Source organism: Schistocerca nitens, chromosome 1 (genome assembly GCF_023898315.1).
Source record: "Schistocerca nitens isolate TAMUIC-IGC-003100 chromosome 1, iqSchNite1.1, whole genome shotgun sequence".
NCBI lineage: Eukaryota > Metazoa > Arthropoda > Insecta > Orthoptera > Acrididae > Schistocerca > Schistocerca nitens.
In genome coordinates, this window is record NC_064614.1 from 249685009 (window position 1) to 249700983 (window position 15975).

General features: G+C 42.0%; 1 protein-coding gene across 1 annotated transcript in view; it reads right to left on the reverse strand.

Annotated features, from left to right (window-relative positions):
* The window catches only part of LOC126235269 (DNA (cytosine-5)-methyltransferase 3B-like), a 254765-nt gene that overhangs the window by 54978 nt on the left and 183812 nt on the right, over positions 1 to 15975 (reverse strand). The window lies entirely within an intron of this gene.

Genomic DNA, 15975 nt, shown 5'->3' on the forward strand with positions numbered 1-15975 from the left:
ATGCTATCAGCTTTATTCCCAGTATGTTTAGGAGTAGAATGCCAGACATTATGTATAGTTTCATCTCTTTCTGATTTTAGAACATTTAGAAAATTGTGCAACACAACAGAAAAATCTGGCATAGGAAGGATTTCTGATGACAAAATTCAGAAGAACTGCTGGGATACATATCTCTAAAACTCAATGTAAGTGATCTCCCACGCAAGGTACCTTAGTGCATACTTCTATGATTAACTTAAAACAGAAAATTCAACATATTATTTTGTGACATATTCTCTGGCAAAACATATTGCACAAGGAAACATTGCCAACCACTGACACATGTACAATGAAATTAAGTGATACCTAACTATAATTTATTTAAAAGCATATAAAAAATAAAACAATCAAAAATTTAAAAATGTTTTTAACTTCACCAGTGCTGGTCCAAACCTAGATAAAAAGACACCTGTTAATGACCACTTTCATTCTCCAGTCACCCTATGAAGAACACGGTTATTAAAACACATGGGTCTGCAACATGAAAAAATACAGTTTTATGTCATTTCACAGGTTTCCGCACTACAGATCAGACTGAGCATAGCAGCATGTCAGAGTAGTCAGCTGCCACCTAGACAAGTTGTAACCAAAAACATGAGTGAAATGTGCTTGTGTGTGTGTGTGTGTGTGTGTGTGTGTGTGTGTGTGTGTTTTAGAGAGAGAGAGAGAGAAAGTGTGTGTTTTGGGGGGGGGGGGGGGGTTAGGGTTGTCCTTCCCCATTCTTCCTGTTAACTTCTTCTCAAGCATTTCTTTGCTGGTATAGGTGGTCAACTCCTGCACTTCTCTATTGTTGCACCACTTGGTGGAAAGGACAGTATTAATTAACATAAAATGGATTCTCTTCATTCCAGTTTTTCCTATAGATTTCCTGCTATGTGTCTTCATGACCAACAAAATAAATTCCATTGTGTCTGAAATGTCCATCCTCTCCCTGTTTGTCTATGAGGGTTGTACTGAATGTTAAAATTTCGGTTACAACAATTGTAATAAAAATGACTGCAGGATCATAATCTATGAACTTTACACCACTCGTGTCTATCACATGGCCACAGGTAGTACTTCCAAAATTAACAACATCAAAGTTTTGTTTTCACAGCCTGATTCCATGAATTCCTTGTCAAAGAGAATAATGAGCTGTGGAATTCGCATCAGAATTCAATGTACTTATAAAGATGTCTGAATGGGTGAACACAAGTATCCAGGATGAGCCTCATAGTAACCTAGCTAATCATTAGAAACAACTGCCGCTCAGTATGTTCAGACACTTTTGAAGCTTGATCGTGCATTGTGCAATAAATACCCTGGGAAGAAGACAATTCTGTAACAGCATAAGGTGCCCCATTACACTGCGTGTGTCACTGTGAAAAAGGGAGGGAAACTCCTCCATATCCACCCTATGGTCCAGACTTGGCACCTTATGACTACCACCTGTTCAACTTTGTTAAGGTACAAATGTGAGGCCAGTGCTGCAAAACAGTGAAGTATGTTTGACAAGCTTTGTGTCAGCATCATCAGGAAACTGGAACAGAGCTATATTGTAAGGGTAGTTTCAAACTTGCAGAATTATGGGGAAAACGTGTGCAAAAGATGGCAACTATGTTGAAAAGTGACAGAAAGTGTGCAGATTACAATGACATAAAGATCAACAATTTTAAAAATTGTTGCTCATTACTTTCAATATGGTCTTTGTATATTAATTTATTCACAGACACTTGACCATGTCTTGCACACAGTAACTAGTCCAGAATTACAGATAATTTCCCATAAAAAGTGGTGAGAGCTGTGCTGCAGTTAGTTTACATAGTGCATGTGTTTCAGATTGGCAATCTGTCCCCATCTCGTGCATGAGTGTTCAATGGCTTACAACAGTTTAAACAAATTAAACAATGTGGTATTGTGAGACAAACACAGCATAAGTCAGGCATAATAATTATTACTGTTGTTCAAGATGGATTCCAATGTATTACAGCAGTGTCGCAGGTGGTCCACATCATTGTTACCCTTTAAGTAAAGTGATAGAATAATCTGAGTTACAAAAACTTCCTACAGAAAACTATGTCAGCTATCCCTCAAAGGCAGTAAAATGGTGTAATTTGAACTTGATCAAAAATTAGCCTATACCGAGTTCCTCAAAAATATCTACTTAACTGCTAAAAAGGTCCTGGATGGTATAAAAACAATGGAAGGAGTAACATAACAACTAGCAAGAATGGCTGAGGTGCCAAGCGGTTGATAGCCACACAAAAAGGTTTAATTCTTAGCCAAGCCCTGAGATCACATGCGCTCAGATGTACACACACACACACACACAAGTATAAATTATCTAAGCAGTGCAGCCTGGTTACGTGCCTTCCTGTGCTGGATGAATGGGGTAGAGGAAAAGGAGAGTGGGAGAGGAAAAGAGGGTGATGACTATGAGAGGGAGAAGCAGCTAGGGAATGGAATTGTGATGTCACATCAACGAAGTCACTCAGATGTAGGAAAGGGATATGGTGTGTAGTGCCCAGTAAAGTAGGAGGAATAGCTCATGGAAGAGGAAGCAAGATGGAACAGAGGAAGAGGGGAGAACAATGTCAGTGGAAACTAAACAGACTAGAGGAAGTGTGGCATGGTAGGGAGGGAGGGGGGAAGCACACGCAACAACATTGGAGGCAGGTGTAAGTCAGGGGTTAGTGAAGATTACAAGAAGAGACACTGTAAAGTTGGAAGATGCTTTGGAAGTATGATTCCCATCTATATAGTTCACATAAGCTGGTATGAAGGGAAAGGTTCCACATGGCATGGATTTCTAAAAAGCTGTGGAAACAAGGCAAATCATTTACAAAATCCTTACCACCACTCCCAAAGGGATATTCCACTACCTGACCAATTTTCAAAATATCCTCACCCATCTTTGTGATATAGCTGCCTCTAAGCCCTTGCCAGATGAACCATTTTCCTGTGAATGACCCAGGTGCAATACCTTTTCCATGCACTCACCCAGTGTGTCCTATTCCAGACCTCTCACAGGCTTATCCTACCCCAGTGGAGGCAAGGCTGCGAGTGAAAACAAGTCATGCCACATATTATTAACTCCACTGCAACTTATGTACAGCATTTTATATGGGAATGCTATGAATAAGCTATCCACTGAATGAATTGGCATCACCATACTGTAGGAAAGAGCAAATTTGACCTTCTAGTAGTAGAACAAACCGCAAACCACAGCACTGTCAACTTTAATGGCTGCTTTACAAGCAGTGTCTTAAAATACATCCTTAAAATACACTCCTACCCTCATCTCTTCCAGCATCTGCACCACACCCTCTTCTAGCTCTGGTCACATGCCATCCATACCCCCCCCCTCCTCCCCCACACCCAATCCATCCTCACCCGTACTGTCCTTTATATCCTGTCTTTTCTTTTCCCTTCCCTTCCCCTGACTCTAACCAATATCTCCTAACTAATGGGTATTATTTTACTTCACCTGCCTATGCACAGCATTGTTGATAGGTAACTAAGAAGTAACATTTAACAACATATATGTATTGTAAGAGGTACTCTGCTTTTATTGTGGTAAAATAAATTGAATCAAATGTGTTGGAAAGAAGTAATTCCAAGTCATACAAAAGGTTTAATACGTTTTTGCATTTGCCAGGGAAGTGCTTCATTCGCAGATTGTAAGTATCTGAATAATTTGTGCATCCACTACATTTATCTTGACAGTGAGAGGAACTCAGAGTGATGAGAGAGGTGATTATCACCAACACCCCAGAAACATCCATCAAATGTCAATGCAGCCTGCATGAGTAATCCAGTCCCAAGTAGCAACAGAAAAACAAGCCACTCAGTGCTGGTAGCCAAAGTACATGAAATTAAATTAGATTTCACCATGGCACTTAGCAGGCATGTCTGTAGCTGTCCAAGGATTCATAAGTCTCTCACTATTGCACAAAGTTTAAAAAAATAAATTTCTGTATTTTTTAGGTGATTTTTTCATATTATTAACTAATGGTTGTTATTTCTGTCAGTTTTTTATGTGAGTTCAAGACATCTGGAATAAATGTTGGACTTACAACTCCACACATTTTTGAGTGTACATTGTTCACAACTCTTTAATATGTGATTTTGCTCATAGCTGTCATTTTTCCGGCAACTACGCTATATATTGTTTTCAAAATAGAGATAATTCATCATCTGCACAATTGAAATACATTTCAATTGAAATGAATTTCAATTGTGTAGCTGATGACCAGTTTTATTTTGAAGAAATAAAAAAAATTAATATGTTAATGTACGGAAAATTCTGGTTTAGATTTACGAATTATTTACGAATAAAGGAGATGACTCACCGAAAGGCAGAAGCACTGCATCATCAATGGGTACAGAAACAAAAATTACTGAGATTTGCTAGCTTTCAGAATGCACTTCCTTTTTCAAGCTTCATTGGAAAAAACACACACACACACTTAGATGCACATGCCTTTCTCCCTAAATTGTAATCAGTCGACTGCCAACTCTTTCCTGGCCAACCATGAGGGTACTGGGGTGAGGTGGGGGTGTGGGGTGGGTGAGAGATGGGGAGAGGCAGGAGGCAGGGAAGGGTTGGGGGAAGTGTCTGGAGGCTTGTGGGAGAGAGTGGGGAGCTGTCTATGGACTAGCTATGGGTGCAGGTGGATGGGGCAGGTGGCAGACAGCTGGGCACATGATTTCATAGACTAGTGATCAGCACACTAGCTAATGTGGGGACATAAATTGGATGGGGGTACTGGGGCAGGGGATGGCACATGTGTGTGGGCGCATGCACGCACGCACACACACACACACACACACACACACACACACATACATACACACACACTATTGGATGTGATGAGGGGGACAGTGAGTTACCTTAGGTTTAGGCCAGAAAGGTTACAGAAGCAAAGGATGTGCTGTAAGGATAGCTCCCATCTGCGCAGCTCAGAAAAGCTGGTGGTGGTGGGGAGGATCCAGATGTCACAGGTTGTCAAATAGCCATTGAAATCTCGTATGTTGTGCTCTGCTGCATATTGTTCCACTGGGTAGTCTACCTTGATTTTGTCAATATTTTGGCAGTGGCCACTCATTCTAGTCCACAGCTGGTTGGTTGCCGTACCTAATGTAAAATGCTGTGCAGTAGTTGGAACAGAGCTGGTGCACAACATGGCTACTTTCACAAGTGGCCCAGCCTCTGATGGGGTAGGATGAGTCTGTGACAGGACTGGAGTAGATGGTTCTGGGTGTGTGGATTGGGCAGGTCTTGCATCTTTGATGTATGTTTTTGAGCTAAAATTGAAATATATGTCTTGAATACAAGTAATAGGATACATTGCCTATGAACTTATGAGTGAAAGCTTCCACTGATGGAATAATTTCTTTTCAGATGCAGAGAATTTTCTACCATCAGTTCAGATCTCAAATGGATTCTGTCTCCTCTGCCAGAAGAGTACTATAACATAATTTTTCTTAATGTATTCTTAATACTGACAGTAAAAGAAGAGTACTATAATGTGGTGTTTCTTGATTTATGCTTAATACTGACAGTAAAGCCTCTTCTGTCAGTACACTTATATTTCAAAATGAGTTGCAGCATTACATTTCATAATATCTGTTTTGTTAAATGATACAGTGCTTCTGCTCTGTCATTGTTCATGCAGAGTGGCAGTATTACAATTCAGAATGAAAGCATCATTGAGTGAATTTGTACAACACTCTTTGAATGAAGTATGAATAACGTTGATGTCTTTTATTTTCAGTAGGTTGGTTAGGGATAAATAACTAGCGATCAAGTGAATGCATGCACATGCAGAAACAAAATTAACCTGTAAACTGACTCATTCTATGTCACTAATACATATTGTGCAAATTTCAAAGTTCGAAATTTTAAGTTTTGAATTATTTATTTTGTCTCCAAAGTGAGAAAACTTGGAGTGATGGAGAAGTGATTATTGCCAGTGCTCCATAAATATTCATCAAATGTCAAGGTGAGTCACATAGGTACTTCAGTCCAAAGCAGCAATGCACATGCCACTCAGTGCAGGTAGCCATTTTAAGTTAAGTTGACTGACTGAAGTGGCAGGCTAACTCAAGTTGGAATTCTTATATTTGAACCCAAAAGTTTTTCCAACTGACAGAATAAGTGAATAGTTTGAATGAAATGAAACTGTTCTGGGACAAATGAAAAAATATGCCAGACAGAACCCAAGAGATTATTATCACCTGTGCCCCAGAAATATCTATCAAATGTCAATGCAGCCTTCATGGGTAATTCAGTTCCATGTAGCAACACAAACACAGTGCAGGTAGTCAATATATATGAAATTAAATCTGATTTCAACATGTCATTTAGCTGTCAAAGGATTAATAAGTCTCTCATTATTGGACAAAGTTTAAAAAAATAAATTTCTGTAATTTATAGGTGATTGTTTCATATTATTAACTAATGGTTGTTATTTCTATCAGTTTCTAATGTGTGTGTGAGAGATCTAGAATAAATGTTGGACTTACAATGCCACACATTTTTCAGTGTACATTCTTCACATCTCTATAATACGTGATATTTGTTCATAGCTATCATTTTTTCACCTCTGTGAATTCTCCCATGGGTAAAATAAAGCTGTAACAATTTATGCTGCCCTTTTTGTATCTGTTTAATATCCACTGTTAGTCCTATATGGTATGGGCCCAACACACTTGAGCAGTATTCTAGGATGGGTCATACAAGTGTTTTGCAGACAATCTGCTTTGCAGACTGATCGGATTTCCTAACATACTACCTATGAACCAAAGTCTATCATCTGCTTTATTTATGATGTAGCCTATGTGATCATTCCATTTCATATTCCTACAACTTGTTACATCCAGTTTGCTTTTTGACCTTTAAGGGTAAGGGAAGCATTGGGAAAGATTATGGACAGGAAAGTCTTTGTAATAAGCATACCTATGAGACATGACCTCATGAAAACATTGTGTGTGAATGCAGAAATGAAGCAACAAACCAAAAGTTCAAAAATATAAGCAAGCTTTTCAACAATGTAAAATATATTAATGCAGACAGCTGAAAAAGGGAAGATTCACTACCCATGGAATGCACAGAAACACGAAAAGCAAGGCAGCGCTGTGCAGTATAATTCTGAAACAAGTAAATTGAAATCAACTATGCTTAGTGCAACTTTCAATTCCAATGCAACCATCAGTTTCAATTTAAGAACCAAATACTCCACTGGTTCCAGACAAAGCTGAAGCAGCAAGAAGAGGATCTCTATCAAATTTAGTTGCAGTGCCCCAAGTTGCAGTTTCAAAAATCACAGCTGAAGCACTATGTCACTATACATCAAACTGCCCCATATACAACAGGAAAGAAACAACATTTTTATGGAAAGTGATTCCAGAGAAATGTTAAATTTAGCCTATGAAACATTACTCTGGAAATAAAACTACAACAATAAAAGTGTAGTGAATGAAATGTCATATGCAGCTTCTCCAAAATATGCAATTCTTCCAAGTAAAGTTGGTGAGATGGAAATATTGTTATCAGATGAATTAAAAGAAGTGTCAGTGATATGTGTTAATGAACACTGCTTATTTGCAGAAAAACATCTACAGGTTGAGGAACATGCATATATATTAGAAAAGACGTCAAATGCTATTTCTTAAAGTTCACTGATTAGAAAAATTTCTTCTACAGAATTGAATAATATAAATATAATTATTTATATATAAAGAAGCCCACATGGAAACATAACTACTTTCCTTGAAAAGGCAATTAACAGTATAAAAGTATTTATTAAGACAACTATCATGTATGGTGACTTTAACATAGATGCCAGCAAAAACTCTAAAGACAGATTAAGCCTTGAGGTCCTACAATGTACACACAACCATTAAATCCCATGCCTGAGTCACCAAATCATCCACCAGTACTATAGATCAGGTACTAATAAATGCAAACTCAAGTGGCGGACTCTGCAAGAGAGGTGCTCTGCATTGCGGTGCAGCTTGCTGTCCAGGTTTCGAGAGGGTGCGTTTCTGGATGAGGTATCGAATACATTGCTTCCCCCTACTTATACCTCCAGAGGAGATCACGAATGTAAAATTAGAGAAATTCGAGTGCAAACGGAGGCTTTCCGGCAGTCGTTCTTCCTGCAAACCATACGCGACTGGAACAGGAAAGGGAGTTAATGACAGTGGCACATAAAGTGCCCTTTGCCACACACTGTTGGGTGGCTTGCAGAGTATAAATTTAGATGTAGATGTAGAATAATGGTCAGGAACAAAATGAAAGCCATGTCAAAGAAAGTCAAACAGCAAGTATGAAATGAGCCACCCCCCTTCCCCCAAAAATGTAAACCTCCACCTACAGCAAGATGACAAACAAATTATAAATCAGAAAAGTAGCCAGTGCTTTTAATGCACACCTTTCAGATGTTAGTGAACAATTACTCTGTGGTATAAAATCTTCCAATAACAATTCTACCAGATCACAAGCAAATCTAAATAGAAACCCTGACTCCCTATTTCTTCCCCCAACCAATCCTAAAGGAATTTTACTAGCAATTAGTAAGTCAAGAACAAAATTTTCAAACGACATGGATGACATTCTGGATTATGTCGTTAAAAATGCAAGTGATCTCACTTTCACAACTGTAATCTATCCTTCCAGCTTTAAGATAATGAAACTCAAGCCACTGTCTAAAAAGGGTATGACAGATAAGCTAGCCAATTACTGACTTATTGCTTTGCTACATGTATTTTTGAAAACACCAACTGAGGTACCCACGCATGATTCTTCCAGGAGTGCTAGTTCTGCATGGTTCACAGAAGAGCTTCTATGAAGTTTGGAAGGTAGGAAACAGAGAGTACTGCAGAATTGAAAGTTTGAGGACAGGTTGTGAGTTGTTCTTGGGTAGCTCAGTCAGTAGAGCACTTGCCTGTGAAAAGCAAAGGTCCCGAGATCAAGTATCGGTCCAGCACACAGTTTTAATCTGCCAGGAAGTTTCATAACAGTGCATGCTCCACTGCAGCGTGAAAATATTATTCTGAGTGATCAAAATGGTTTTTTTGGAGGGGAAAAACATGTCAACTAAACAGCTTGAAGCGAATGAGATGTTGGTATGTTATGCAAATGAATCATATTTTTGTCACTGGGTGGCAGTGCTGGACAACAAACTAGTCACTGGCTGGGGACTATCAAGAAAGAAGAATCAGGTATGAGTGACTGGAATTGGAGAATCAGAATGGAATTTGATTTATCATTCAGAATTTGGCTTCATATGTGGATTTTTTGTTTTGTTTTCTTTGTTTTGTTGAATTAAAACTATAATTAACTTTATAGCATTAAAAGTTGTAAGCATATTTTTCAGCATAAAATAATGATAAAATTATGATAATGGAATTTTGTTGTTGTTTTCCATCCGGCAGTGTTCTCTATAATTATAACAAAACAATAATATAGTACTGACTTATTTAATCATAGAAGTGTCTGCTGTTAGATTGATTTTTCTAGCACCTATCTCTAACGATCCTTAAAATTCGTAAATATATTGAACATAAGGCTTCAATAATAACATATTTTTAGATTATGCACAACAGCTTAATGTAAGCAGCAAATCAAATAATTTTTTCATTACTCTTCAAGAGGAATCTTTATACAAATAAAAACATTCAAAACATTCATGAACTTAGTGGCTTGTGTGCAGTCAACAATATAGACTGTGCATTGAACATGCTCTCATTAATTTAGTGATGTAAATAAGTATTTTGAAGTGAATTTCTACATAGTTTTGATAATACAGAGTATTTTAGTTGTATTTTGCCTCATTTCATTGTCTGTTTACTATTTAAATGCTTGAATTGTATTTTCAAATGTCTGCTTGTGTCTGTGTGTGTGCGGATGGATATGTGTGTGTGTGGGAGTGTATACCCGTCCTTTTTTCCCCCTAAGGTAAGTCTTTCCACTCCAGGGATTGGAATGACTCCTCACCCTCTCCCTTAAAACCCACATCCTTTCGTCTTTCCCTCTCCTTCCCTCTTTCCTGATGAGGCAACGGTTTGTTGCAAAAGCTTGAATTTCGTGTGTATGTTTGTGTGTCTATCGACCTGCCAGCACTTTCGTTCGGTTAAGTCACATCATCCGTGTGTGTATATATATATATATATATATATATATATATATATATATATATTCCCGATGTCCAGGCAGAACTTCAAGGAATCCTCAGAACCTTAGGCCCCCTGCAAAACCTTTCACCTGACTCCATCAACCTCCTGACCCCACCGACACCCCGCACCCCTACCTTCTACCTTCTTCCTAAAATCCACAAACCCAATCATCCTGGCCGCCCCATTGTAGCTGGTTACCAAGCCCCCACAGAACGGATCTCTGCCTATGTAGATCAACACCTTCAATCCATTACATGCAGTCTCCCATCCTTCATCAAAGACACCAACCACTTTCTCGAACGCCTGGAATCCTTACCCAATCTGTTACCCCCGGTACCATCCTTGTAACCATTGATGCCACTTCCTTATACACAAATATTCCGCACATCCAGGGCCTCGCTGCGATGGAGCACTTCCTTTCACGCCGATCACCTGCCACCCTACCTAAAACCTCTTTCCTCATCACCTTAGCCAGCTTCATCCTGACCCACAACTTCTTCACTTTTGAAGGCCAGACATACCAACAATTAAAGGGAACAGCCATGGGTAGCAGGATGGCCCCCTCGTACGCCAACCTATTCATGGGTCGCTTAGAGGAAGCCTTCTTGGTTACCCAGGCCTGCCAACCCAAAGTTTGGTACAGATTTATTGATGACATCTTCATGATCTGGACTCACAGTGAAGAAGAACTCCAGAATTTCCTCTCCAACCTCAACTCCTTTGGTTCCATCAGATTCACCTGGTCCTACTCCAAATCCCATGCCACTTTCCTTGACGTTGACCTCCACCTGTCCAATGGCCAGCTTCACACGTCCGTCCACATCAAGCCCACCAACAAGCAACAGTACCTCCATTACGACAGCTGCCACCCATTCCACATCAAACGGTCCCTTCCCTACAGCCTAGGTCTTCGTGGCAAACGAATCTGCTCCAGTCCGGAATCCCTGAAGCATTACACCAACAACCTGACAACAGCTTTCACAACCCGCAACTACCCTCCAGACCTGGTACAGAAGCAAATAACCAGAGCCACTTCCTCATCCTCTCAAACCCAGAACCTCCCACAGAAGAACCACAAAAGTGCCCCACTTGTGACAGGATACTTTCCAGGACTGGATCAGATTCTGAATGTGGCTCTCCAGCAGGGATACGACTTCCTCAAATCCTGCCCTGAAATGAGATCCATCCTTCATGAAATCCTCCCCACTCCACCAAGAGTGTCTTTCCGCTGTCCACCTAACCTCGTAACCTCTTAGTTTATCCCTATGAAATCCCCAAACCACCTTCCCTACCCTCTGGCTCCTACCCCTGTATCCGCCCCCAGTGTAAAACCTGTCCCATGCACCCTCCCACCACCACCTACTCCAGTCCTGTAACCCGGAAGGTGTACACGATCAAAGGCAGAGCCACGCGTGAAAGCACCCACGTGATCTACCAACTGACCTGCCTACACTGTGACGCATTCTATGTGGGAATGACCAGCAACAAACTGTCCATTCGCATGAATGGACACAGGCAGACAGTGTTTGTTGGTAATGAGGATCACCCTGTGGCTAAACATGCCTTGGTGCACGGCCAGCACATCTTGGCACAGTGTTACACCGTCCGGGTTATCTGGATACTTCCCACTAACACCAACCTATCCGAACTCCGGAGATGGGAACTTGCTCTTCAATATATCCTCTCTTCCCGTTACCCACCAGGCCTCAATCTCCGCTAATTTCAAGTTGCCGCCACTCATACCTCACCTGTCATTCAACAACATCTTTGCCTCTGCACTTCTACCTCGACTGACATCTCTGCCCAAACTCTTTGTCTTTAAATATGTCTGCTTGTGTCTGTATATGTGTGGATGGATTTGTGTGTGTGTGCGAGTGTATACCCGTCCTTTTTTCCCCCAAGGTAAGTCTTTCCGCTCCCGGGATTGGAATGACTCCTTACCCTCTCCCTTAAAACCCACATCCTTTCGTCTTTCCCTCTCCTTCCCTCTTTCCTGATGAGGCAACAGTTTGTTGCGAAAGCTTGAATTTTGTGTGTGTGTTTGTGTGTCTATCGACCTGCCAGCGCTTTCGTTCGGTAAGTCACATCATCTTTGTTTTTAGATATATTTTTCCCACGTGGAATGTTTCTCTCTATATATACACTCCTGGAAATTGAAATAAGAACACCGTGAATTCATTGTCCCAGGAAGGGGAAACTTTATTGACACATTCCTGGGGTCAGATACATCACATGATCACACTGACAGAACCACAGGCACATAGACACAGGCAACAGAGCATGCACAATGTCGGCACTAGTACAGTGTATATCCACCTTTTGCAGCAATGCAGGCTGCTATTCTCCCATGGAGACGATCGTAAAGATGCTGGATGTAGTCCTGTGGAACGGCTTGCCATGCCATTTCCACCTGGCGCCTCAGTTGGACCAGCGTTCGTGCTGGACGTGCAGACCGCGTGAGACGACGCTTCATCCAGTCCCAAACATGCTCAATGGGGGACAGATCCGGAGATCTTGCTGGCCAGGGTAGTTGACTTACACCTTCTAGAGCACGTTGGGTGGCACGGGATACATGTGGACGTGCATTGTCCTGTTGGAACAGCAAGTTCCCTTGCCGGTCTAGGAATGGTAGAACGATGGGTTCGATGACGGTTTGGATGTACCGTGCACTATTCAGTGTCCCCTCGACGATCACCAGTGGTGTACGGCCAGTGTAGGAGATCGCTCCCCACGCCATGATGCTGGGTGTTGGCCCTGTGTGCCTCGGTCGTATGCAGTCCTGATTGTGGCGCTCACCTGCACGGTGCCAAACACGCATACGACCATCATTGGCACCAAGGCAGAAGCGACTCTCATCGCTGAAGACGACACGTCTCCATTCGTCCCTCCATTCACGCCTGTCGCGACACCACTGGAGGCGGGCTGCACGATGTTGGGGCGTGAGCGGAAGACGGCCTAACGGTGTGCGGGACCGTAGCCCAGCTTCATGGAGACGGTTGCGAATGGTCCTCGCCGATACCCCAGGAGCAACAGTGTCCCTAATTTGCTGGGAAGTGGCGGTGCGGTCCCCTACGGCACTGCGTAGGATCCTACGGTCTTGGCGTGCATCCGTGCGTTGCTGCGGTCCGGTCCCAGGTCGACGGGCACGTGCACCTTCCGCCGACCACTGGCGACAACATCGATGTACTGTGGAGACCTCACGCCCCACGTGTTGAGCAATTCGGCGGTACGTCCACCCGGCCTCCCGCATGCCCACTATACGCCCTCGCTCAAAGTCCGTCAACTGCACATACGGTTCACGTCCATGCTGTCGCGGCATGCTACCAGTGTTAAAGACTGCGATGGAGCTCCGTATGCCACGGCATACTGGCTGACACTGACGGCGGCGGTGCACAAATGCTGCGCAGCTAGCGCCATTCGACGGCCAACACCGCGGTTCCTGGTGTGTCCGCTGTGCCGTGCGTGTGATCATTGCTTGTACAGCCCTCTCGCAGTGTCCGGAGCAAGTATGGTGGGTCTGACACACCGGTGTCAATGTGTTCTTTTTTCCATTTCCAGGAGTGTGTGTGTGTGTGTGTGTGTGTATATATATATATTGTTTATTTTGATTGATGTGACGCCCATTGAAGTGTGTTACGGGAACCAAAAGGTGCAAAGTATTCCATTACAAGCTGTCAGTTGCTTAGTTGCTTCCAGAAGCAATTCTATAATACTGTAGTCTATGGTGAATGTAACTGTGAACTTTCTAAATTTAATGATAGCTCTTGGTCTGGTTAACAAAGACCTCTTGCTTATAAAATTATACTATTATACACTGAAGAGCCAATGAAACTGGTGCACCTGACTAATATCGTATAGGAACCCCACGGGCATGCAGAAGTACCACAACAGGCCATGGCATGGACTCCACTAACGTCTGAAGTAGTGCTGGAGGGAACTGACACCATGAATCCTGCAGGGCTGTCCATAAATCTGTATGGTGTGATGGGGTGTAGATATCTCCTGAATGCCACATTGTAAGGCATCCCAGATATGTTCAATAATGTTCATGTCTAGGGAGTTTGGTTGGCAGCAGAAGCATTTAAACTGATAAGAGTGTTCCTGCAGGCATTCTGAAGCAATTCTGGACATGTGGGGGTGTAGCGTAGTCCTGCTGGAATTGCCCAAGTCAGTCAGAATGCACAATGGATAAGAATTGATCTAGGTGATCAGACAGGATCCTTATGTACGTGTCACTTGTCAGAGTCATATCTAGACATATCAGGGGTCCCATGTCACCCCAACCATACACACCCCACACCATTACACAGCCTCCATCAGCTTGAACAGTCCCCTGGAGACAAGAAGGATCCACAGATTCATGAGGTTGTCGCCATATCAATACACATTCATGCGCTTGATAAACTTTGAAAAGAGACTTTTCTGACCAGGCATTACGTTTCCAGTCATCAACAGTCCAAAGTCGGTGTTGACGGGCCCAGGCAAGACATAAAGCTTTGTGTCGTGCAGTCATCAAGCATACATTGTAATGGATCTGGGAGATGTATTATTTTCTACTGGAGTTGTCGATACCAAATTTAATGTGGGAAGTTGATAATGTTTTCTTATATTTTTGTCAGAATACTTTTTTTAATTGTAATTTGCCTTATTTTATGATAATTTACTTATATTTTTGAGAGTGACGGCATATTGATTACTATTAGTAGATGTGACGAAGAATATCAAAGAGACTGATTACTAGTGGAAGCTTGTGTGTTGTGTAAAATGTCTTTGACACTGGAGTCGTCTTTGACTGTAGTCAGTTGTCAGTGAACTCTTGGTGTGTGTTGACGGTAGAACAATGTGCAGGTCGCCGTGATGATAATTTGCTAGTGAACAGGAAAAATGAAGTGTGTTACTACCTTTTTTATATAAACTTTAAGAAGAAACCACATTCGAAGAAATGGTATTTGAAGCACCAAAAATGAGGCAAACGCATTGAACCAGGTCATTTCTGCAGCTGACGAAACTGCATTCTGGAATCATATTTCCACTAGACAACTGAAGCAAGACAAATATCATCTTGTAAACATTTCATGGAAAAGGTACTGTCACGAAATATGCCAGATTTAAGTAAATAAAAATAGTGAGCATATTTCAACTGGGGGCTCAGCTGGGATACCATATTTCAGCTGGGGACTGTTCACGTGATCTTCAACAGTGCTACGAAGAAGAAAATTTTTGTGTATTAATACCAGTTTTTTCAGAATGTGTGGTACAGTATTTGTGTTCATCGGAAGTAAAAGTTTTGGAGAAGAAATGTTTCAGCAAAAAATATAATTTTCGACAGAAGAAAGAATTTCAAGAATTTTGGTCAACAATCACATGGATGGAAAACGTGGATTTGCAACAGTAGAAGAGTGTTCCACATAAGTCACGAAACCCTCGTATTTTGTTAAAACAATATTTTTATCTTGTTTTGTATTGTTGGGCAACGGCCTTGCCGCAGTGGCTACACCGGTTCCCGTGAGATCACCGAAGTTAAGCGCTGTCGGGCGTGGCCGGCGCTTGGATGGGTCACCATCCCGCCGCCATGTGCTGTTGCCATTTTTCGGGGTGCACTCAGCCTCGTGATGCCAATTGAGGAGCTACTCGACCGATTAGTAGCGGCTTCGGTCAAAGAATACCGTCCTAACGGTCGGGAGTGCGGTGTGCTGACCACACGCCCCTCCTTATCCGCATCCTCCTCGGAAGATGACACGGCGGCCGGACGGTCCCGGAAGGGCCACTTGTGGC